We start from the raw sequence: 26,151 nt of genomic DNA, 5'->3' as shown, positions 1-26,151 counted from the left end.
CCCCCCCATGTCACGGTCACTGCTGCCCCCTATATCCCCCCCATGTCACAGTCACTGCTGCCCCCTATATCCCCCCCCCATGTCACAGTCACTGCTGCCCCCTATATCCCCCCCATGTCACAGTCACTGCTGCCCCCTATATCCCCCCCCATGTCACAGTCACTGCTGCCCCCTATATCCCCCCCCATGTCAGTCACTGCTGCCCCCTATATCCCCCCCATGTCAGTCACTGCTGCCCCCTATATCCCCCCCCATGTCACAGTCACTGCTGCCCCCTATATCCCCCCCATGTCACAGTCACTGCTGCCCCCTATATCCCCCCCCCATGTCACGGTCACTGCTGCCCCCTATATCCCCCCCATGTCAGTCACTGCTGCCCCCTATAAACCCCCCCATGTCACAGTCACTGCTGCCCCCTATATCCCCCCGCGTCACAGTCACTGCTGCCCCGTATATCCCCCCGTGTCACAGTCACTGCTGCCCCCTATATCCCCCCCATGTCAGTCACTGCTGCCCCCTATATCCCCCCGCGTCACAGTCACTGCTGCCCCCTATATCCCCCCGTGTCACAGTCACTGCTGCCCCCTATATCCCCCCCATGTCAGTCACTGCTGCCCCCTATATCCCCCCGTGTCACAGTCACTGCTGCCCCCTATATCCCCCCCATGTCAGTCACTGCTGCCCCCTATATCCCCCCCATGTCACAGTCACTGCTGCCCCCTATATCCCCCCGTGTCACAGTCACTGCTGCCCCCTATATCCCCCCGTGTCACAGTCACTGCTGCCCCCTATATCCCCCCCATGTCAGTCACTGCTGCCCCCTGTATCCCCCCCCATGTCACAGTCACTGCTGCCCCCTATATCCCCCCCATGTCAGTCACTGCTGCCCCCTGTATCCCCCCCCATGTCACAGTCACTGCTGCCCCCTATATCCCTCCCGCGTCACAGTCACTGCTGCCCCCTATATCCCCCCATGTCACAGTCACTGCTGCCCCCTATATCCCCCCCCCATGTCACAGTCACTGCTGCCCCCTATATCCCCCCCCATGTCACAGTCACTGCTGCCCCCTATATCCCCCCGCGTCACAGTCACTGCTGCCCCCTATATCCCCCCGTGTCACAGTCACTGCTGCTTCCTATATCCCCCCATGTCAGTCACTGCTGCCCCCTATATCCCCCCCATGTCAGTCACTGCTGCCCCCTATATCCCCCCCATGTCACAGTCACTGCTGCCCCCTATATCCCCCCGCGTCACAGTCACTGCTGCCCCCTATATCCCCCCGTGTCACAGTCACTGCTGCCCCCTATATCCCCCCGTGTCACAGTCACTGCTGCCCCCTATATCCCCCCGTGTCACAGTCACTGCTGCCCCCTATATCCCCCCGTGTCAGTCACTGCTGCCCCTATATCCCCCCGCGTCACAGTCACTGCTGCCCCCTATATCCCCCCGTGTCACAGTCACTGCTGCCCCCTATATCCCCCCGTGTCACAGTCACTGCTGCCCCCTATATCCCCCCGTGTCACAGTCACTGCTGCCCCCTATATCCCCCCCATGTCAGTCACTGCTGCCCCCTATATCCCCCCCATGTCACAGTCACTGCTGCCCCCTATATCCCCCCCCATGTCAGTCACTGCTGCCCCCTATATCCCCCCCATGTCAGTCACTGCTGCCCCCTATATCCCCCCCATGTCACAGTCACTGCTGCCCCCTATATCCCCCCGCGTCACAGTCACTGCTGCCCCCTATATCCCCCCGCGTCAGTCACTGCTGCCCCCTTTATCCCCCCGTGTCACAGTCACTGCTGCCCCCTATATCCCCCCCGTGTCACAGTCACTGCTGCCCCCTATATCCCCCCCATGTCAGTCACTGCTGCCCCCTATATCCCCCCCATGTCAGTCACTGCTGCCCCCTATATCCCCCCGCGTCACAGTCACTGCTGCCCCCTATATCCCCCCCGTGTCACAGTCACTGCTGCCCCCTATATCCCCCCCGTGTCACAGTCACTGCTGCCCCCTATATCCCCCCGCGTCACAGTCACTGCTGCCCCCTATATCTGCGGGGCCCGGGCAGTACCATTGTCAGGGGGTCCTTATCTCCAGGCCCCGGCAGTACTATTGGCGGGGGTCCTTATCTGCGGGGCCCGGGCAGTACCATTGTCAGGGGGTCCTTATCTCCAGGCCCCGGCAGTACTATTGGCGGGGGTCCTTATCTGCGGGACCCGGGCAGGAGCATTGGCGGGGGTCCTTATCTGCGGGGCCCGGACAGTACCATATGCAGGGGGCCCGGACAGTACCATATCCCCTGTAATCTGGCTGTTTGCTCGGCCCCGGCTCTCATGGTGTTTGGTCTCCAGGGATCGGTCAGACACAGAGAGAAGCGGTGGCATCTCGTCAGCCATGGCGGCCTGGGACCCTCTGTGCTGACACTGGTCTGTGACTCACCCGGCGGGTTGCGACACTGAGGGGGTGGGGGTCCAGTGTCCTCTCGGTGGTGGTGGGGGGTTGTGTCTTGTGATTTCAGGGTCTGACTCAGCTCCTTTTTGTCACCCACACCCAAGATCTTACTTCCCCCGTAACCCCCAGCGCCTGGTGCCCCTCCCTCCCTCCTCTTATCATCCTCCGCACCCCCACCTAAAGCGACATGTCCGCCCCCTCTCTGGCTGCAGAGCTTGCAATCTAATAAAGTGCGCTCTCACATGAGCCGGGTCACATTTCCCTTTTTCTGTGCCCAGTGATGTCTCTATGGGGTTGTCAGTCTGTAGTGGTGGAGGGGTGTCGGTCCTCCGGGGGTGTCAGGCTGTAGTGGTGAAAGGGTTGTCAGTTCTCACGGGGTGTCAGGCTGTGGAGGTGGGGGGTGTCAGGCTGTGGTGGTAGGGGTGTCAGACTGTCCTCCGGGGGTGTCAGGCTGTGGTGGTGGGGGTGTCAGGCTGTGGTGGTAGGGGTGTCAGACTGTCCTCCGGGGGTGTCAGGCTGTGGTGGTGGGGGTTGTCAGACTGTCCTCCGGGGTTGTCAGGCTGTGGTGGTGGGGGGTGTGAGGCTGTGGTGGTAGGGGTGTCAGGCTGTGGTGGTGGGGGGTGTCAGGCTGTCCTCCGGGGGTGTCAGGCTGTGGTGGGGGGGGGTTGTCAGACTGTCCTCCGGGGTTGTCAGGCTGTGGTGGTGGGGGGTGTGAGGCTGTGGTGGTAGGGGTGTCAGGCTGTGGTGGTGGGGGGTGTCAGGCTGTGCTGGTGGGGGGTGTCAGGCTGTGGTGGTAGAGGTGTCAGGCTGTGGTGGTGGGGGGTGTCAGGCTGTGGTGGTGGGGGGTGTCAGGCTGTGGTGGTGGGGGGTGTCAGGCTGTGGTGGTGGGGGTTGTCAGACTGTCCTCCGGGGGTGTCAGGCTGTGGTGGTGGGGGGGGGTTCAGGCTGTGGTGGTGGTGGTGGGGGGGGGTCAGGCTGTGGCGGTGGGGGGGGTCAGGCTGTGGCGGCGGGGGGTGTCAGGCTGTGGCGGTGGGGGGTGTCAGGCTGTGGTGGTGGGGGGGGTGTCAGGCTGTGGTGGTGGGGGGGTGTCAGGCTGTGGTGGTGGGGGGGTGTCAGGCTGTGGTGGTGGGGGGTGTCAGGCTGTGGTGGTAGGGGTGTCAGGCTGTGGTGGTAGGGGTGTCAGGCTGTGGTGGTGGTAGGGGTGTCAGGCTGTGGTGGTAGGGGTGTCAGGCTGTGGTGGTGGGGGGTGTCAGGCTGTGGTGGTAGGGGTGTCAGGCTGTGGTGGTGGTAGGGGTGTCAGGCTGTGGTGGTAGGGGTGTCAGGCTGTGGTGGTGGGGGGTGTCAGGCTGTGGTGGTAGGGGTGTCAGCCTGTGGTGGTTGGGGGTGTCAGGCTGTGGTGGTGGGGGTGTCAGGCTGTGGTGGTGGGGGGTGTCAGCCTGTGGTGGTAGGGGTGTCAGCCTGTGGTGGTTGGGGGTGTCAGGCTGTGATGGTGGTGGGGGGGTTTAGTCCTTCAGGGGTGTCAGGCTGTGGTGGTAGGGGTGTCAGGCTGTGGTAGAGGGGGGTGTCAGGCTGTGGTGGTGGTGGGGGGGTTGTCCTCCGGAGGTGTCAGGCTGTGGTGGTGGGGGGTGTCAGGCTGTGGTGGTGGTGTGTGTGTGGGGGGGGGTTGTTAGTCCTCCGGGGGTGTCAGGCTGTGGTGGTGGGGGGTGTCAGGCTGTGGTTGTGGGGGTTGTCAGACTGTCCTCCGGGGGTGTCAGGCTGTGGTGGTGGTGGGGGGGTGTCAGGCTGTGGTGGTGGTGGGGGGGTGTCAGGCTGTGGTGGTGGTGGGGGGGTGTCAGGCTGTGGTGGAGGGGGGTGTCAGGCTGTGGTGGTGGGGGGTGTCAGGCTGTGGTCTTGGGGGGTGTCAGGCTGTGGTGGTAGGGGTGTCAGGCTGTGGTGGTGGGGGGTGTCAGGCTGTGGTCTTGGGGGGTGTCAGGCTGTGGTGGTAGGGGTGTCAGCCTGTGGTGGTTGGGGGTGTCAGGCTGTGATGGTGGTGGGGGGGTTTAGTCCTTCAGGGGTGTCAGGCTGTGGTGGTAGGGGTGTCAGGCTGTGGTAGAGGGGGGTGTCAGGCTGTGGTGGTGGTGGGGGGGGGGGGGGTTGTTAGTCCTCCGGGGGTGTCAGGCTGTGGTGGTGGGGGGTGTCAGGCTGTGGTGGTAGGGGTGTCAGGCTGTGGTGGTAGCTGTGGTGGTGGGGGGTGTCAGGCTGTGGTGGTGGGGGGTGTCAGGCTGTGGTGGTAGGGGTGTCAGGCTGTGGTGGTAGCTGTGGTGGTGGGGGGTGTCAGGCTGTGGTGGTGGGGGGTGTCAGGCTGTGGTGGTGGGGGGTGTCAGGCTGTGGTGGTGGGGGGTGTCAGGCTGTGGTGGTGGGGGGTGTCAGGCTGTGGTGGTGGGGGGTGTCAGGCTGTGGTGGTGGTAGGGGTGTCAGCCTGTGGTGGTTGGGGGTGTCAGGCTGTGATGGTGGTGGGGGGGTTTAGTCCTTCAGGGGTGTCAGGCTGTGGTGGTAGGGGTGTCAGGCTGTGGTGGTAGGGGTGTCAGGCTGTGGTAGAGGGGGGTGTCAGGCTGTGGTGGTGGTGGTGGGGGGGGGTTGTTAGTCCTCCGGGGGTGTCAGGCTGTGGTGGTGGGGGTGTCAGGCTGTGGTGGTAGGGGTGTCAGGCTGTGGTAGAGGGGGGTGTCAGGCTGTGGTGGTGGTGGGGGGGGGGGGGGGGTTGTTAGTCCTCCGGGGGTGTCAGGCTGTGGTGGTGGGGGGTGTCAGGCTGTGGTGGTGTTAGCCCCCCCCCTCTGCTTTCACCTCTTTGTCTCCTGTGGGTAAACATAAGCTTTCTTGTGGCGGGGTGCCAGTGTGAGGGAGGCAGCGGGGGGGGGTTATGCTGCCAGGATCCTGGTGCTCGCTGCCAACAGGGCGTTGTGTTTACTTAGTCTACCTGCACCCCTCACCTTATCCTGGGGGGAGAGGGGGCCGCAGACTTACTCTGAAATCTCCCGCCTGTAACCGAGGGGGACCTGATCACCCCGACAACAAAAATTGGGTCACATGGAGGGATTTGATGGGGTCACATGTCACAGAGTGGTGACCCAATCAATCCACCTGCTGTATTGGGGGTCACATGTCAGGGTATGGGGGTGACCGATTACTTTGCCCGCTATAATATAGATCACTCCGCATGCTGTAATGGTGTCAGGCGTTGGGGTACGCGATCACTCCGCATGCTGTAATGGTGTCAGGCGTTGGCGTACGCGATCACTCCGCATGCTGTAATGGTGTCACGCGTTGGGGTACGCGATCACTCTGCATGCTGTAATGGTGTCACGTGTTGGGGTGCGCGATCACTCCGCATGCTGTAATGGTGTCACGCGTTGGGGTACGCGATCGGTACGCGATCACTCCGCATGCTGTATCAGGGGTAACACATTGGGTACATGGTATAGCCATTCTGTACGCTGTAATAGGGTCACAAGTCACTCTGCATCCTGTATTGGGGTCACATGTCAGGGCACATGAAGTACTTGATCATGCCACATGCTGTAATGGTGTCACGCGTTGGGGTACTCGATCACTCTGCATGCTGTAATGGTGTCACGCGTTGGGGTACTCGATCACTCCGCATGCTGTAATGGTGTCACGCGTTTGGGTACACGATCACTCCGCATGCTGTAATGGTGTCACGCGTTGGGGTACGCGATCACTCCGCATGCTGTAATGGTGTCACGCGTTGGGGTACTCGATCACTCCGCATGCTGTAATGGTGTCACGCATTGGGGTACTCGATCACTCCGCATGCTGTAATGGTGTCACGCGTTGGGGTATGCGATCACTCCGCATGCTGTAATGGTGTCACGCGTTGGGGTACGCGATCACTCCGCATGCTGTAATGGTGTCACGTCTTGGGGTACGTGATCACTCCGCATGCTGTAATGGTGTCAGGCGTTGGGGTACGCGATCACTCCGCATGCTGTAATGGTGTCAGGCGTTGGGGTACGCGATCACTCCGCATGCTGTAATGGTGTCACGCGTTGGGGTACTCGATCACTCCGCATGCTGTAATGGTGTCAGGCGTTGGGGTACGCGATCACTCCGCATGCTGTAATGGTGTCACGCGTTGGGGTACTCGATCACTCCGCATGCTGTAATGGCGTCACGTCTTGAGGGAACGCAATCACTCCGCATGCTGTATTGGTGTCAGGCGTTGGGGTACGCGATTACTCTGCATGCTGTAATGGTGTCACGTGTTGGGGTACTCGATCACTCCGCATGCTGTAATGGTGTCACGCATTGGGGTACTCGATCACTTCGCATGCTGTAATGGTGTCACGCGTTGGGATACGCCATCACTCCGCATGCTGTAATGGTGTCACGCGTTGGGATACGCCATCACTCCGCATGCTGTAATGGTGTCACGCGTGGGGTATGCGATCACTCCGCATGCTGTAATGGTGTCACGCGTTGGGATACGCGATCACTCCGCATGCTGTAATGGTGTCACGCGTTGGGGTATGCGATCACTCCGCATGCTGTAATGGTGTCACGCGTTGGGGTACGCGATCACTCCGCATGCTGTAATGGTGTCAGGCGTTGGGGTACGCGATCACTCCGCATGCTGTAATGGTGTCACGTGTTGGGGTACTCGATCACTCCGCATGCTGTAATGGTGTCACGTGTTGGGGTACTCGATCACTCCGCATGCTGTAATGGTGTCACGCGTTGGGGTACGCGATCACTCCGCATGCTGTAGGGGGAAACACTCCGTGTGCTGTTGGGGTAGATGTGGTGTCAGTGGATGTGTGGTACTCAATCACTCTGCGTGCTGTAGGGGGGGGCACCTGATCACTCCGTGTGATGTTGGGGGGGGGGGCATTCTGCGTGCTGTTTGGGGTGGGGGTGGGCACCTGATCACTCTGCGTGATGTTGGGGGGGGGGCATTCTGCGTGCTGTTTGGAGGTGGGCACCTGATCACTCCGCGTGCTGTAGGGGGCATTCTGCGTGCTGTTTGGAGGTGGGCACCTGATCACTCCGCGTGCTGTAGGGGGCATTCTGTGTGCTGTTTGGGGGGGGGGGGGCACCTGATCACTCTGCGTTCTGGGAGGGGGGCACCTGATCACTCCGTGTGATGTTGGGGGGGGGGCATTCTGTGTGCTGGGGGGGGGCACCTGATCACTCCGCGTGATGTTGGGGGGGCGGGCATTCTGTGTGCTGGGGGGGGCACCAGATCACTCTGTGTGATGTTGGGGGGGGGCACCTGATCACTCTGTGTGATGTTGGGGGGGGGGCACCTGATCACTCCGCGTGATGTTGGGGGGGGGGCACCTGATCACTCCGCGTGATGTTGGGGGGGCATTCTGTCTGCTGGGGGGGGCACCTGATCACTCCGCGTGATGTTGGGGGGGCATTCTGTCTGCTGGGGGGGCACCTAATCACTCTGTGTGATGTTGGGGGGGGGGCACCTGATCACTCTGTGTGATGTTGGGGGGGGGGGCACCTGATCACTCCGCGTGATGTTGGGGGGGGGGGCACCTGATCACTCCGCGTGATGTGGGGGGGGGGGGCACCTGATCACTCCGCGTGATGTTGGGGGGGCATTCTGTCTGCTGGGGGGGGCACCTGATCACTCCGCGTGATGTTGGGGGGGCATTCTGTCTGCTGGGGGGGGCACCTGATCACTCCGTGTGATGTTGGGGGGGGCACCTGATCACTCCGCGTGATGTTGGGGGGGGCACATGATCACTCCGCGTGATGTTGGGGGGGGCACCTGATCACTCCGCGTGATGTTGGGGGGGGGGGGCACCTGATCACTCCGCGTGATGTTGGGGGTGCATTCTGTCTGCTGGGGGGGCACCTGATCACTCCGCGTGATGTTGGGGGGGCATTCTGTCTGCTGGGGGGGCACCTGATCACTCCGCGTGATGTTGGGGGGGGGGGGGGGCACCTGATCACTCCGTGTGATGTTGGGGGGGGGGGGCATTCTGTCTGCTGGGGGGGGGGCACCTGATCACTCCGCGTGATGTTGGGGGGGGGCACCTGATCACTCCGCGTGATGTTGGGGGGGGGCACCTGATCACTCCGCGTGATGTTGGGAGGGGGGGGGGGCATTCTGTCTGCTGGGGGGGGGGCACCTGATCACTCCGCGTGATGTTGGGGGGGGGCACCTGATCACTACGCGTGATGTTGGGGGGGGGGGGCATTCTGTCTGCTGGGGGGGGGGGCACCTGATCACTACGCGTGATGTTGGGGGCATTCTGCGTGCTGTGTGTGGGGGGGGGGGGGGCACCTGATCGCTCTGTGTTCTTGGGGGGCATCTGTTAGGGGTTCTCAATCACTCTGCGTGCTATAGTGGGGGGGGCACATTTTGGGGTACTCAATCACTCCGCGTGCTTTAGTGGTGTTCATGCTGTTAGGGTATGTGTGGTGTTTGGTCACTCCGCATCCTGTCATGAGGTCACATGTTGGGGTTCTTGATCACTCCACGTACTGTATTGGGGTCATATGTAGGGGTACTCTGTGGCGGGGTCCCTCTCCCAGGGTACTCTATCACTGTGGTGGGTTCACATGCTGGGGTACTCTAACTATGGTGGGGTCCCTTTCTATCACTGTGATGGGGTCCCTCTCTCGGGGTGCTCTAACACTGGTGGGGTCTCTCTATCACTGTGGTGGGGTCTCTCTCTATCACTGTTGTGGGGTCTCTCTCTATCACTGTGGTGGGGTCCCTCTCTATCACTGTGGTGGGGTCTCTCTCTATCACTGTGGTGGGGTCTCTCTCTATCACTGTAGTGGGGTCTCTCTCTATCACTGTGGTGGGGTCCCTCTCTATCACTGTGGTGGGGTCTCTCTCTATCACTGTGGTGGGGTCTCTCTCTATCACTGTAGTGGGGTCTCTCTCTATCACTGTGGTGGGGTCCCTCTCTATCACTGTGGTGGGGTCCCTCTCTATCACTGTGGTGGGGTCCCTCTCTATCACTGTGGTGGGGTCCCTCTCTATCAGTGTGGTGGGGTCCCTCTCTATCACTGTGGTGGGGTCCCTCTCTATCACTGTGGTGGGGTCTCTCTCTATCACTGTGGTGGGGTCCCTCTCTATCACTGTGGTGGGGTCCCTCTCTATCACTGTGGTGGGGTCCCTCTCTATCAGTGTGGTGGGGTCCCTCTCTATCACTGTGGTGGGGTCCCTCTCTATCAGTGTGGTGGGGTCCCTCTCTATCAGTGTGGTGGGGTCTCTCTCTATCGCTGTGGCGGGGTCCCTCTCTATCGCTGTGGTGGGGTCCCTCTCTATCGCTGTGGTGGGGTCCCTCTCTATCGCTGTGGTGGGGTCCCTCTCTATCGCTGTGGTGGGGTCCCTCTCTATCGCTGTGGTGGGGTCTCTCTCTATCACTGTGGTGGGGTCCCTCTCTATCACTGTGGTGGGGTCCCTCTCTATCGCTGTGGTGGGGTCCCTCTCTATCGCTGTGGTGGGGTCCCTCTCTATCACTGTGGTGGGGTCCCTCTCTATCACTGTGGTGGGGTCTCTCTCTATCACTGTGGTGGGGTCTCTCTCTATCACTGTGGTGGGGTCCCTCTCTATCGCTGTGGTGGGGTCCCTCTCTATCGCTGTGGTGGGGTCCCTCTCTATCGCTGTGGTGGGGTCCCTCTCTATCGCTGTGGTGGGGTCCCTCTCTATCACTGTGGTGGGGTCCCTCTCTATCACTGTGGTGGGGTCCCTCTCTATCACTGTGGTGGGGTCTCTCTCTATCACTGTGGTGGGGTCTCTCTCGGGGTACTCTTTCACTGTGGTGGGGTCTCTCTCTATCACTGTGGTGGGGTCTCTCTCGGGGTACTCTTTCACTGTGGTGGGGTCTCTCTCTATCACTGTGGTGGGGTCTCTCTCGGGGTACTCTTTCACTGTGGTGGGGTCTCTCTCTATCGCTGTGGTGGGGTCCCTCTCTATCACTGTGGTGGGGTCTCTCTCTATCACCGTGGTGGGGTCTCTCTCTATCACTGTGGTGGGGTCTCTATCACTGTGGTGGGGTCTCTCTCGGGGTACTCTTTCACTGTGGTGGGGTCTCTCTCTATCACTGTGGCGGGGTCCCTCTCTATCACTGTGGTGGGGTCCCTCTCTATCAGTGTGGTGGGGTCCCTCTCTATCAGTGTGGTGGGGTCCCTCTCTATCGCTGTGGTGGGGTCTCTCTCTTTCACTGTGGTGGGGTCCCTCTCTATCACTGTGGTGGGGTCCCTCTCTATCACTGTGGTGGGGTCCCTCTCTATCACTGTGGTGGGGTCCCTCTCTATCACTGTGGTGGGGTCCCTCTCTATCACTATGGCGGGGTCTCTCTCTATCACTGTGGTGGGGTCCCTTTCTATCACTGTGATGGGGTCCCTCTCTCGGGGTGCTCTAACACTGGTGGGGTCTCTCTATCACTGTGGTGGGGTCTCTCTCTATCACTGTTGTGGGGTCTCTCTCTATCACTGTGGTGGGGTCTCTCTCTATCACTGTGGTGGGGTCCCTCTCTATCGCTGTGGTGGGGTCCCTCTCTATCGCTGTGGTGGGGTCCCTCTCTATCGCTGTGGTGGGGTCCCCCTCTCTCACTGTTGTGGGGTCCCTCTCTATCACTGTGGTGGGGTCTCTCTCTATCACTGTGGCAGGGTCTCTATCACTGTGGTGGGGTCCCTCTCTATCACTGTGGTGGGGTCCCTCTCTATCACTGTGGTGGGGTCTCTCTCTATCACTGTGGTGGGGTCTCTCTCTATCACTGTGGTGGGGTCCCTCGCTATCACTGTGGTGGGGTCCCTCTCTATCACTGTGGTGGGGTCCCTCTCTATCACTGTGGTGGGGTCCCTCCCTATCACTGTGGTGGGGTCCCTCTCTATCACTGTGGTGGGGTCCCTTTCTATCGCTGTGGTGGGGTCCCTCTCTATCGCTGTGGCGGGGTCTTTCTCTATCACTGTGGCAGGGTCTCTATCACTGTGCGGGGTCTCTATCGCTGTGGTGGGGTCCCTCTCTATCGCTGTGGTGGGGTCCCTCTCTATCGCTGTGGCGGGGTCCCTCTCTATCGCTGTGGCGGGGTCCCTCTCTATCGCTGTGGCGGGGTCCCTCTATCGCTGTGGCGGGGTCTCTATCACTGTGGCGGGGTCTCTATCGCTGTGGCGGGGTCCCTCTCTATCGCTGTGGCGGGGTCCCTCTCTATCGCTGTGGCGGGGTCCCTCTATCGCTGTGGCGGGGTCTCTATCACTGTGGCGGGGTCTCTATCGCTGTGGCGGGGTCCCTCTCTATCGCTGTGGCGGGGTCCCTCTCTATCGCTGTGGCGGGGTCCCTCTATCGCTGTGGCGGGGTCTCTATCACTGTGGCGGGGTCTCTATCACTGTGGTGGGGTCCCTCTCTATCACTGTGGTGGGGTCCCTCTCTATCACAGTGGTGGGGTCCCTCTCTATCGCTGTGGTGGGGTCCCTCTCTATCACAGTGGCGGGGTCTCTCTCGGGGTACTCTATCACAGTGGCGGGGTCTCTCTCTATCACTGTGGTGGGGTCTCTCTCTATCGCTGTGGTGGGGTCCCTCTCTATCGCTGTGGTGGGGTCCCTCTCTATCGCTGTGGTGGGGTCCCTCTCTATCGCTGTGGTGGGGTCCCTCTCTATCGCTGTGGTGGGGTCCCTCTCTATCGCTGTGGTGGGGTCCCTCTCTATCGCTGTGGTGGGGTCCCTCTCTATCGCTGTGGTGGGGTCCCTCTCTATCGCTGTGGTGGGGTCCCTCTCTATCGCTGTGGTGGGGTCCCTCTCTATCGCTGTGGTGGGGTCCCTCTCTATCACAGTGATGGGGTCTCTCTCAGGGGACTCTGACTGTTGGGGTACCCGGGGTGCCTCTCCTGGGGGAGGCCCAGCGGCGGTGTGCTCCCTTATAAGCGGGGGTGGGGTGGCACGCTCGGCTGGGGGTTGTTACGAGACCCTGGATGGGAGCGGCAGGACAACCTGACCAAAGTCCTTGGAGCTGCGACCATAAAAGAGGGTGCCCCGCCCAGCTGAGGTGGGTGCGGGGGAGGGGGTCTGAGCTATCACCTGGCGCCCCACACTGGTGGCTGCCGGAGGCTTTGTTAACCCCTTGGCGTCCTGGGCTGCAGGACTGGGTGGGGGCTTGGCAGTGAGGTGGTTAAACCTGAGCCTGGGCCCCCCGCCAGCTGGCACCTCCCCAGCACCAGGTAATACCCCTCTGCCTGCTTGGCATATTTGCAGCTTTGAATGGAAGGTGTGCCCGGATCTCGCCCAGCGCTGCCCCCTCCTGGCCCCCTCCTATAATTACAGGGCAGATTGTGGTCATTAAGATTCCTGCCCGCTGACGATGGACGGAGCCCTCTGCCCGCCGCCGCCCGTCACACAAGTTTGGTAGGAGCCTCCCTGTCCCAGAAACTCTCCGACTGGAGGAACGCCCGTCTGTGTCATGCCAATGGCAGCCAACAAGCGGGAACCCTGACGTGCAGTCACATGACCCAATGCGGCGCTTCCTGGGGGATGGTACTGGCGTAGAGCGTGTGGCAGTGCCTCTCACTAGGTGTTGGCCATGTTGTGCCCCCCTCTCCCCAGGTGGCTGTGGAGAGGTGTGAGGTGGCAGTTACCAGGTGTCGGCCATGTTGTCATCCCCCCCCCCCCCCCAGGTGGCTGTGGAGGGGTGTGTGGCGGCAGTGCCAGTTACCAGGTGTCGGCCATGTTGTCCCCCTTCCCCCCCTCCCCCAGGTGGCTGTGAAGGGGTGTGAGCCGGCAGTGCCAGTTACCAGGTGTCGGCCATGTTGTGTGTCCCCCCCGAGGTGGCTGTGGAGAGGTGTGTGGCAGCAGTGCCAGTTACCAGGTGTCGGCCATGTTGTCCCCCCGCAGGTGGCTGTGGAGAGGTGTGAGATGGCAGTTACTAGGTGTCGGCCATGTTGTCCCCCCCAGGTGGCTGTGGAGAGGTGTGAGGCAGCAGTGCCAGTTACCAGGTGTCGGCATTGTTGTCCCCCCCCCCCCAGGTGGCTGTGGAGAGGTGTGAGGCGGCAGTGCCAATTACCAGGTGTCGGCCATGGTGTCCCCCCCCCCTCCCAGGTGGCTGTGAAGAGGTGTGAGATGGCAGTTACCAGGTGTCGGCCATGTTGTGCCCCCCCCCCAGGTGGCTGTGGAGGGGTGGGAGGCGTCAGTGCCAGTTACCAGGTGTCGGCCATGTTGTCCCCCCCCCCAGGTGGCTGTGGAGGGGTGTGAGGCGGCAGTGCCAATCACCAGGTGTCTGCCATGGTGTGTCCCCCCCCCCCCCCCCCCCCCCCCCAGGTGGCTGTGAAGAGGTGTGAGGTGGCAATTACCGGGTGTCGGCATTGTTGTCCCCCCCCCCCCCCCCCCCCCCAGGTGGCTGTGGAGAGGTGTGAGATGGCAGTTACCAGGTGTCGGCCATGTTGTCCCCCCCCCCCCCCCCCCCAGGTGGCTGTGGAGGGGTGTGAGGCGGCAGTGCCAATCACCAGGTGTCGGCCATGTTGTCCCCCCCCCCCAGGTGGCTGTGAAGAGGTGTGAGATGGCAGTTACCAGGTGTCGGCCATGTTGTGCCCCCCCCCCCCAGGTGGCTGTGGGGAGGTGTGTGGCAGCAGTGCCAGTTACCAGGTGTCGGCCATGTTGTGCCCCCCCCCCCCAGGTGGCTGTGGAGGTGTGGGAGGTGGCAGTGCCAGTTACCAGGTGTCGGCCATGTTGTTCCCCCCCCCCCCCCCCAGGTGGCTGTGGAGGGGTGGGAGGCGGCAGTGCCAGTTACCAGGTGTCGGCCATGTTGTCCCCCCCCCCCCCCCAGGTGGCTGTGGAGGGGTGTGAGGCGGCAGTGCCAATCACCAGGTGTCGGCCATGGTGTCCCCCCCCCCCCCTCCCAGGTGGCTGTGAAGAGGTGTGAGATGGCAGTTACCAGGTGTCGGCCATGTTGTGCCCCCCCCCCCCCCAGGTGGCTGTGGAGGGGTGGGAGGTGGCAGTGCCAGTTACCAGGTGTCGGCCATGTTGTTCCCCCCCCCCCAGGTGGCTGTGGAGGGGTGGGAGGCGGCAGTGCCAGTTACCAGGTGTCGGCCATGGTGTCCCCCCCCACCAGGTGGCTGTGGAGAGGTGTGTGGCAGCAGTGCCAATCACCAGGTGTCGGCCATGGTGTCCCCCCCCCCAGGTGGCTGTGAAGAGGTGTGAGGTGGCAGTGCCAGTTACCAGGTGTCGGCCATGTTGTTCCCCCCCCCCCAGGTGGCTGTGGAGGGGTGGGAGGCGGCAGTGCCAGTTACCAGGTGTCGGCCATGTTGTGTCCCCCCCCCCCCAGGTGGCTGTGAAGAGGTGTGAGGTGGCAGTGCCAGTTACCAGGTGTCGGCCATGGTGTGTCCCCCCCCCCCCCCAGGTGGCTGTGGAGGGGTGTGAGGCGGCAGTGCCAGTTACCAGGTCGGCCATGTCTCCCCCCTGGGGGGTTGTGGCGGCACTCTCCTCACACTCACTCTCTGCACACAGCAGGCTCCGCCCCTTCTTCCATCTCCTTCCCCTCCACCCCCACTCACCCCAACTTCAAAGGGGGCGCAGCTCTGTCTTCCCTTCACACTTCTGGGAAGTTCATACGTGGGCGACCTTCTTACCTCAGTCTGTGTGTTCGCTGGATTTTTGGGGTGACGCGTCTCTCTTTTTGTTTCTTGGCAGTGATCGGGGAGGTGAGGAGCTCGCTGCTGCCAGGACGTGTGGACGAGGAGCACCCCACAGGTACGAGGCCCGGGCCGTCATGTGTCAGGACGCCATGTTGTAGGCGGCTGGTGCGTTCTTCATACTACAGCGCTCCTGGTGCTGGGGCCCTCGTCTTACTGGGACTGTGTGTGCAAGGGTGATCAACACTCTGTGTGTAAGGACTGTGTGAGATGTGTGTGCGGGGATGATCACCGCTCTGTGTGTGATGTGCGTGTGTGAGGGTGGTCACTGCTCTGTGTGTGTGTGTGTGTAAGGACTGTGTGTGATGTGCGTGTGTGAGGGTGGTCACTGCTCTGTGTGTGTGTGAGGGTGGTCACTGCTCTGTGTGTGTGTGAGGGTGGTCACTGCTCTGTGTGTGTGTGTGGGTGGTCACTGCTCTGTGTATGTGTGTGTGTGAGTGTGTGTGAGGGTGATCACTGCTCTGTGTGTGAGGGTGGTCACTGCTCTGTGTGTGTAAGGACTGTGTGTGATGTGCGTGTGTGAGGGTGGTCACTGCTCTGTGTGTGTGTGAGGGTGGTCACTGCTCTGTGTGTGTAAGGACTGTGTGTGAGGGTGGTCACTGCTCTGTGTGTAAGGACTGTGTGTGAGGGTGATCACTGCTCTGTGTGTGTAAGGACTGTATGAGGGTGATCACTGCTGTGTGTGTGTGTGTGTGTGTAAGGACTGTGTGTGATGTGCGTGTGTGAGGGTGATCACTGCTGTGTGTGTGTGTGTGAGGGTGGTCACTGCTCTGTGTGTAAGGACTGTATGAGGGTGATCACTGCTCTGTATGTGTAAGGACTGTGTGTGAGGGTGATCACTGCTCTGTGTGTGTAAGGACTGTGTGTGAGGGTGATCACTGCTCTGTGTGTGTAAGGACTGTGTGTGAGGGTGATCACTGCTCTGTGTGTGTAAGGACTGTGTGAGGGTGATCACTGCTGTGTGTGTGTGTGAGGGTGGTCACTGCTCTGTGTGTAAGGACTGTATGAGGGTGATCACTGCTCTGTATGTGTAAGGACTGTGTGTGAGGGTGATCACTGCTCTGTGTGTGTAAGGACTGTGTGAGGGTGATCACTGCTCTGTGTGTGTAAGGACTGTGTGAGGGTGATCACTGCTCTGTGTGTGTAAGGACTGTATGAGGGTGATCACTGCTGTGTGTGTAAGGACTGTATGAGGGTGATCACTGCTGTGTGTGTAAGGACTGTATGAGGGTGATCACTGCTCTGTATGTGTAAGGACTGTGTGTGAGGGTGATCACTGCTCTGTGTGTGTAAGGACTGTGTGTGAGGGTGATCACTGCTCTGTGTGTGTAAGGACTGTGTGTGAGGGTGGTCACTGCTCTGTGTGTGTAAGGACTGTGTGTGAGGGTGATCACTGCTCTGTGTGTGTAAGGACTGTGTGTGAGGGTGATCACTGCTTTGTGTGTAAGGACTGTGTGAGGGTGGTCACTGCTCTGTGTGTGTAAGGACTGTGTGTGAGGGTGGTCACTGCTCTGTGTGTGTAAGGACTGTGTGTGAGGGTGGTGACTGCTCTGTGTGTGTAAGGACTGTGTGTGAGGGTGATCACTGCTCTGTGTGTGTAAGGACTGTGTGTGAGGGTGATCACTGCTGTGTGTGTGTGTGTGTGTGTGTGTGTAAGGACTGTGTGTGAGGGTGGTCACTGCTGTGTGTGTAAGGAATTTGTATGAGGGTGATCACTGCTCTGTGTGTGTGTGTGTGTGTAAGGACTGTGTATGAGGGTGGTCACTGCTGTGTGTGTAAGGACTTTGTATGAGGGTGATCACTGCTCTGTATGTGTAAGGACTGTGTGTGAGGGTGATCACTGCTCTGTGTGTAAGGACTGTGTGAGCGTGGTCACTGCTCTGTGTGTGTAAGGACTGTGTGTGAGGGTGGTCACTGCTCTGTATGTGTAAGGACTGTGTGAGGGTGATCACTGCTCTGTGTGTAAGGACTGTGTGTGAGGGTGATCACTGCTCTGTGTGTAAGGACTGTGTGAGCGTGGTCACTGCTCTGTGTGTGTAAGGACTGTGTGTGAGGGTGGTCACTGCTGTGTGTGTGTAAGGACTGTGTGTGAGGGTGATCACTGCTCTGTGTGTGTAAGGACTGTGTGAGGGTGGTCACTGCTCTGTGTGTGTAAGGACTGTGTGTGAGGGTGGTCACTGCTGTGTGTGTGTAAGGACTGTGTGTGTGTGTGAGGGTGATCACTGCTGTGTGTGTAAGGACTGTGTGTGAGGGTGGTCACTGCTGTGTGTGTGTGTGTGTGTGTGTGTGTGTGTGTGTGTGAGGGTGATCACTGCTCTGTGTGTGTAAGGACTGTGTGTGAGGGTGATCACTGCTCTGTGTGTGAGGGTGATCACTGCTCTGTGTGTGTAAGGACTGTGTGTGAGGGTGATCACTGCTCTGTGTGTGAGGGTGATCACTGCTCTGTGTGTGTAAGGACTGTATGAGGGTGATCACTGCTCTGTGTGTGAGGGTGGTCACTGCTCTGTGTGTGTAAGGATTGTGTGTGAGGGTGATCACTGCTGTGTGTGTGTAAGGACTGTGTGAGGGTGATCACTGCTCTGTGTGTGTAAGGACTGTGTGAGGGTGGTCACTGCTCTGTGTGTGTGTGTAAGGACTGTGTGAGGGTGATCACTGCTCTATGTGAGGGTGATCACTGCTCTGTGTGTGTAAGGACTGTGTGAGGGTGGTCACTGCTCTGTGTGTGTAAGGACTGTGTGTGAGGGTGGTCACTGCTGTGTGTGTGTAAGGACTGTGTGTGAGGGTGGTCACTGCTGTGTGTGTGTAAGGACTGTGTGTGTGTGTGAGGGTGATCACTGCTGTGTGTGTAAGGACTGTGTGTGAGGGTGGTCACTGCTCTGTGTGTGTGTGTGAGGGTGATCACTGCTCTGTGTGTGTAAGGACTGTGTGTGAGGGTGATCACTGCTCTGTGTGTGAGGGTGGTCACTGCTCTGTGTGTGTAAGGATTGTGTGTGAGGGTGATCACTGCTGTGTGTGTGTAAGGACTGTGTGAGGGTGATCACTGCTCTGTGTGTGTAAGGACTGTGTGTGAGGGTGATCACTGCTCTGTGTGTGTGTAAGGACTGTGTGAGGGTGATCACTGCTCTGTGTGTGTAAGGACTGTGTGTGAGGGTGGTCACTGCTCTGTGTGTGTGTGTAAGGACTGTGTGTGAGGGTGATCACTGCTCTGTGTGTGTAAGGACTGTGTGAGGGTGGTCACTGCTCTTTGTGTGTGTGTGTATATATATATATATTATACTGTGTGTGATGTGCTACTAATAGGGCATCAACCTCTCAAAGAAAAATAGCATATGCACAAAAATCTTTATTAGAACACTGACATAAATACAAAAATACCACATACATATATGAATGTACAGGAGGAGTACAATGAGGGAGACAACACCCCAAATACTGCTTTACATTAAACACACTAAAATGTCACCACAACGTGGTTGTAGTGTCTTGTAGTGGAGGTTGTTTGGTTATGGTGTCTGTTGTAGTGTAGGTGGTTGTAGTGTCTTGTAGTGGAGGTTGTTTGGTTATGGTGTCTGTTGTAGTGTAGGTGGTTGTAGTGTCTTGTACTGGAGGTTGTTTGGTTATGGTGTCTGTTGTAGTGTAGGTGGTTGTAGTGTCTTGTAGTGGAGGTTGTTTGGTTATGGTGTCTCTGTTGTAGTGTAGGGGGTTGTAGTGTCTTGTACTGGAGGTTGTTTGGTTATGGTGTCTGTTGTAGTGTAGGGGGTTGTAGTGTCTTGTAGTGGAGGTTGTTTGGTTATGGTGTCTCTGTTGTAGTGTAGGTGGTTGTAGTGTCTTGTACTGGAGGTTGTTTGGTTATGGTGTCTGTTGTAGTGTAGGGGGTTGTAGTGTCTTGTAGTGGAGGTTGTTTGGTTATGGTGTCTCTGTTGTAGTGTAGGTGGTTGTAGTGTCTTGTAGTGGAGGTTGTTTGGTTATGGTGTCTGTTGTAGTGTAGGTGGTTGTAGTGTCTTGTACTGGAGGTTGTTTGGTTATGGTGTCTGTTGTAGTGTAGGGGGTTGTAGTGTCTTGTAGTGGAGGTTGTTTGGTTATGGTGTCTCTGTTGTAGTGTAGGTGGTTGTAGTGTCTTGTACTGGAGGTTGTTTGGTTATGGTGTCTGTTGTAGTGTAGGTGGTTATAGTGTCTTGTACTGGAGGTTGTTTGGTTATGGTGTCTCTGTTGTAGTGTAGGTGGTTGTAGTGTCTTGTAGTGGAGGTTGTTTGGTTATGGTGTCTCTGTTGTAGTGTAGGTGGTTGTAGTGTCTTGTAGTGGAGGTTGTTTGGTTATGGTGTCTCTGTTGTAGTGTAGGGGGTTGTAGTGTCTTGTAGTGGAGGTTGTTTGGTTATGGTGTCTCTGTTGTAGTGTAGGTGGTTGTAGTGTCTTGTAGTGGAGGTTGTTTGGTTATGGTGTCTCTGTTGTAGTGTAGGTGGTTGTAGTGTCTTGTAGTGGAGGTTGTTTGGTTATGGTGTCTCTGTTGTAGTGTAGGTGGTTGTAGTGTCTTGTAGTGGAGGTTGTTTGGTTATGGTGTCTGTTGTAGTGTAGGTGGTTGTAGTGTCTTGTAGTGGAGGTTGTTTGGTTATGGTGTCTCTGTTGTAGTGGAGGTGGTTGTAGTGTCTTGAGGTTGCTGTTTGGTTGTGGTGTCTCAGTGTTGTAGTGGAGGTTGTTTGGTTATGGTGTCTCTGTGTTGTAGTGGATTTTGTTGTGTGGTGTGTTGTAGCTGGGGTTTGTAGTGTTAGTGGTATATTTTTATTATGGAAATTTTTGTGTTTTATAGTTAGACATTTGAGTTGTAGTAGTATCAGTGCAGTCTAATACTTCTGTTTATTAAATGATGCATGGTGTGATAATCCCGGGTATTACATGGTGTATGTAGTATATATGGTATAGTGTATGTAGTATATAGGTATGGTGTATGTAGTATATATATGTATGGTGTATGTAGTTTGTGTGTGTATATATATATGTATGGTGTATGTAGTGTGTGTATATATATATGTATGGTGTATGTAGTATATATATGTATGGTGTATGTAGTGTGTGTGTATATATGTATGGTGTATGTAGTATATAGGTATGGTGTATGTAGTATATATATGTATGGTGTATGTAGTGTGTGTGTATATATATGTATGGTGTATGTAGTATATATATGTATGGTGTATGTAGTATATATGTATGGTGTATGTAGTATATATGGTGTGATAATCCCGGGTATTACATGGTGCTATGCAGAGTGTAGATGGCTTCTTGTTAACCCTTTGTCACCCATATCCGCTCTCCCTGCACCCATAGTTTGCAGTCATTGAGAGGAAGTGCGTCTTTTATCTGGTTAGAGGTGAATTTCCATAGTGACATCAGATATAGAAAATGTTCTATAATATAGCTATAATGTACGGACCCTGCCAGAGCTCCAGTGCCACCTTTCCCCTCAGAGTGTTACTGTTTCATTGTACTGTCCCTCACTTACGAGTGTGTTTACGAGTCATTGACTGTTCTGCCATATGACATGTAAGGGAAAAGGATATATGACATGTATGGTATAGGATATGTGATATATGACATGTATGCTATAGGATATATGATATGACATGTATGGTATAGGATATGTGACATATGACATGTATGGTATAGGATATGTGACATATGACATGTATGGTATAGAATATGTGACATGTATGGTATAGGATATATGACAAGTATGGTATATGATATGACATAGGTTATGTGAAATATGACATGTATGGTATAGTATATGCGATGTGACATGTATGGTATGGGATATGTGACATGTATGGTATAGGATATGTGATATATGGTATAGATTATGTGATATGTGACCTTTATGGGAAAGGATATGTGACATGTATGGTATAGGATATGTTATATGTGACATGTATGGTATAGGATATGTGATATGTGACATGTATGGTATAGGATATGTGACATGTATTGTATGGGATATGTGATATGTGACATATGGTATAGGATATTTGATATATGGTATAGGATATGTGATATGACATGTATGGTATAGGATATGTGATGTGACATGTAAGGTATAGGATATGTGATATGTATGGTATAGGATATGTGACATGTATGGTATAGGATATGTGATATGTGACATGTATGGTATAGGATATGTGATTTGACATGTAGGTATAGGATTTGTGATATGGAACATGTTTGGTACGGGATATGTATGGTATAGGATATGTAATATGTGACATGTATGGTATAGGATATGTGATATATGACATGTATGGTATTGGATATGTGACATGTATGGTATAGGATATGTGATATATGGCATGTATGGTATAGGATATGTGATAAATGATGTGTATGGTATATGATATGTGATATGTGATATATGGTATAGGATATTTAATATATGGTATAGGATATGTGATATGTGACATGTATGGTATAGGATATGTGACATGTATGGTATAGGATATGTGATATATGACATGTATGGTATAGGATATGTGATAAATGATGTGTATGGTATAGGATATGTGATATATGGTATAGGATATGTGATATATGACATGTATGGTATTGGATATGTGAAATATGGTATAGGATATTTAATATATGGTATAGGATATGTGATATGTGACATGTATGGTATAGGATATGTGACATGTATGGTATAGGATATGTGATATGTGACATGTATGGTATAGGATTTGTGATGTATGACATGTATGGTATAGGATATGTGATAAATTATGTGTATGGTATAGGATATGTGATATATGGTATAGGATATGTCATATGGGACATGTATTGTATAGGATATGTTATAAGTGACATGAATGGTATATGATATGTGATGTGACATGTATGGTACAGAATATGTGACATGTATAGGATATGTGACATGTATGGTGTAGGATATGTGACATGTGTGATGTGACTTGTATGTGATACGATATGTGACATGTATGGTATAGGATATGTGACATGTATGGTATGTGATATGTGACATGTATGGTATAGGATAAGTGATATGTGACATGTATGGTATAGGATATGTGATGTATGGTATAGTATATATGACAAGTATGGTATATGATATGACATAGGTTATGTGAAATATGACATGTATGGTATAGTATATGCGATATGTGACATGTATGGTATGGGATATGTGATATGTATGGTATAGGATATGTGATATATGGTATAGGATATGTGATATGTGACCTTTATGGTAAAGGATATGTGACATGTATGGTATAGGATATGTTATATGTGACATGTATGGTATAGGATATGTGATATGTGACATGTATGGTATAGGATATGTGACACGTATTGTATGGGATATGTGATATGTAACATATAGTATAGGATATTTGATATATGGTATAGGATATGTGATGTATGACATGTATGGTATAGGATATGTGATATGTGACATGTATGGTATAGGATATGTGATATATGGTATAGGATATGTGATATGACATGTAGGTATAGGATTTGTGATATGGAACATGTTAGGTACGGGATATGTATGGTATAGGATATGTAATATGTGACATGTATGGTATAGGATATGTGACATGTATGGTATAGGATATGTGATATGACATGTATGGTATAGGATATGTGACATATATGGTATAGGATATGTGATATGTGGTATAGGAAATGTGATATGTGGTATAGGATGTGTGATATATGACATATATGGTATAGCATATGTGATATGTGACATGTATGGTATAGGATATGTGACTGTATGGTATGGTATAGGATATGTGATATGTGACATGTATAGGATATATGATACATGACATGTATGGTATAGGATATGTGATATATGACATGTATGGTATAGGATATATGATATATGACATGTATGGTATAAGATATATGTTATGTGACATGTATGGTATGGGATATGTGAAATGTGACATGTATGGTATAGGATATGTGATATGACATGTATGATATAGGATATGTGATGTATGGTATAGGATATGTGATGTATGGTGTAGGATATGTGATATATGGTGTAGGATATGTGATATATGGTATAGGATATGTGATATGCAACATGTATGGTATAGGATTTGTGATATGGAACATGTTTGGTACGGGATATGTATGGTATAGGATATGTAATATGTGACATGTATGGTATAGGATATGTGATATATGACATGTATGGTATTGGATATGTGACATATGATATAGGATATTTGATATATGGTATAGGATATGTGATATGTGACATGTATGGTATAGGATATGTGATATATGGTATAGGATATGTGATGTGTGACATATATGGTATAGGATATGTGATAAATGACATGTATGGTATAGGATATGTGATATGTGACATGTATGGTATAGGATATGTGATATGTATGGTATAGGATATGTGATATGTATGGTATGGGATATGTATGGTATAAGATATGTGATATGTGACATGTATGGTATAGGATATGTGACATGTATGATATAGGATATGTGACATGTATGGTATAGGATAGGTGATATGTGACATGTGTAGTATAGGATATGTGACATGTATGGTATAGGATATGTGATATATGACATGTATGGTATAGGATATGTAATATGACATGTATGGTATCGGATATGTGATATGACATGTATGGTATAGGATATGTGATGTATCGTATAGGATATGTGATGTATGGTGTAGGATATGTGATGTATGGTGTAGGATATGTGACATGTATGGTATAGGATATGTGATATGTGACATGTATGGTATAGGATATGTGACATGGTATAGGATATGTGATATATGACATGTATGGTATAAGATATATGTTATGTGACATGTATGGTATGGGATATGTGAAATGTGACATGTATGGTATAGGATATGTGATATGACATGTATGATATAGGATATGTGATGTATGGTATAGGATATGTGATGTATGGTGTAGGATATGTGATATATGGTGTAGGATATGTGATATATGGTATAGGATATGTGACATGTATGGTATAGGATATGTGATGTATGGTATAGGATATGTGATGTATGGTGTAGGATATGTGATGTATGGTGTAGGATATGTGACATGTATGGTATAGGATATGTGATATGTGACATGTATGGTATAGGATATATGACATGTATGGTATAGGATATGTGATATGACATGTATGGTATAGGATATGTGATATGACATGTATGGTATAGGATATGTGATATATGACATGTATGGTATAGGATATGTGATATATGACATGTATGGTATAGGATATGTGATATGTGACATGTATGGTATAGGATATGTGACATGTATGGTATAGGATATGTGATATGTGACATGTATGGTATAGGATATGTGATATGTGACATGTATGGTATAGGATATGTGACATGTATGGTATAGGATATGTGATAAATGATGTGTATGGTATAGGATATGTGATATATGGTATAGGATATGTGATATATGACATGTATGGTATTGGATATGTGAAATATGGTATAGGATATTTAATATATGGTATAGGATATGTGATATGTGACATGTATGGTATAGGATATGTGACATGTATGGTATAGGATATGTGATATGTGACATGTATGGTATAGGATATGTGATATGTGACATGTATGGTATAGGATATGTGACATGTATGGTATAGGATATGTGATAAATGATGTGTATGGTATAGGATATATGACATGTATGGTATAGGATATGTGATATGACATGTATGGTATAGGATATGTGATATGACATGTATGGTATAGGATATGTGATATATGACATGTATGGTATAGGATATGTGATATATGACATGTATGGTATAGGATATGTGATATAGGATATGTGATATGTGACATGTATGGTATAGGATATGTGATATATGACATGTATGGTATAGGATATGTGATATAGGATATGTGACATGTATGGTATAGGATATGTGATATATGACATGTATGGTATAGGATATATGACATGTATGGTATAGGATATATGACATGTATGGTATAGGATATGTGATATGACATGTATGGTATAGGATATGTGATATATGACATGTATGGTATAGGATATGTGATATATGACATGTATGGTATAGGATATGTGATATAGGATATGTGATATGTGACATGTATGGTATAGGATATGTTATATATGACATGTATGGTATAGGATATGTGATATAGGATATGTGACATGTATGGTATAGGATATATGACATGTATGGTATAGGATATATGACATGTATGGTATAGGATATGTGATATAGGATATGTGATATGTGACATGTATGGTATAGGATATGTGATATGACATGTATGGTATAGGATATGTGATATATGACATGTATGGTATAGGATATGTGATATGTGACATGTATGGTATAGGATATGTGACATGTATGGTATAAGATATGTGATATATGACATGTATGGTATAGGATATGTGATATATGACATGTATGGTATAGGATATGTGATATGTGACATGTATGGTATAGGATATGTGACATGTATGGTATAGGATATGTGATATGTGACATGTATGGTATAGGATATGTGACATGTATGGTATAGGATATGTGACATGTATGGTATAGGATATGTGATATGTGACATGTATGGTATAGGATATGTGATATGTGACATGTATGGTATAGGATATGTGACATGTATGGTATAGGATATGTGACATGTATGGTATAGGATATGTGACATGTATGGTATAGGATATGTGACATGTATGGTATAGGATATGTGACATGTATGGTATAGGATATGTGATATGTGACATGTATGGTATAGGATATGTGATATGTGACATGTATGGTATAGGATATGTGACATGTATGGTATAGGATATGTGATATGTGACATGTATGGTATAGGATATGTGATATGTGACATGTATGGTATAGGATATGTGACATGTATGGTATAGGATATGTGACATGTATGGTATAGGATATGTGACATGTATGGTATAGGATATGTGATATGTGACATGTATGGTAT

The 26,151-nt window shown here is 52.6% G+C and overlaps 1 protein-coding gene across 1 annotated transcript in view; it reads left to right on the top strand.

Moving 5' to 3' along the window:
• Nucleotides 1–26,151, top strand: part of ZBTB7B (zinc finger and BTB domain containing 7B) — a 57,414-nt gene that overhangs the window by 15,773 nt on the left and 15,490 nt on the right. Inside the window, exon 2 of the mRNA XM_069949729.1 lies at nt 15,097–15,156. The gene's annotated coding sequence lies outside the window, so the exon portion shown is untranslated. The remainder of the gene's footprint in view (nt 1–15,096; nt 15,157–26,151) is intronic.

Source organism: Dendropsophus ebraccatus, chromosome 13, assembly GCF_027789765.1.
Source record: "Dendropsophus ebraccatus isolate aDenEbr1 chromosome 13, aDenEbr1.pat, whole genome shotgun sequence".
Taxonomy (NCBI): domain Eukaryota; kingdom Metazoa; phylum Chordata; class Amphibia; order Anura; family Hylidae; genus Dendropsophus; species Dendropsophus ebraccatus.
The sequence above is the reverse complement of the archived record's forward strand: the minus strand, read 5'-3'. Positions and strand labels throughout refer to the sequence as shown.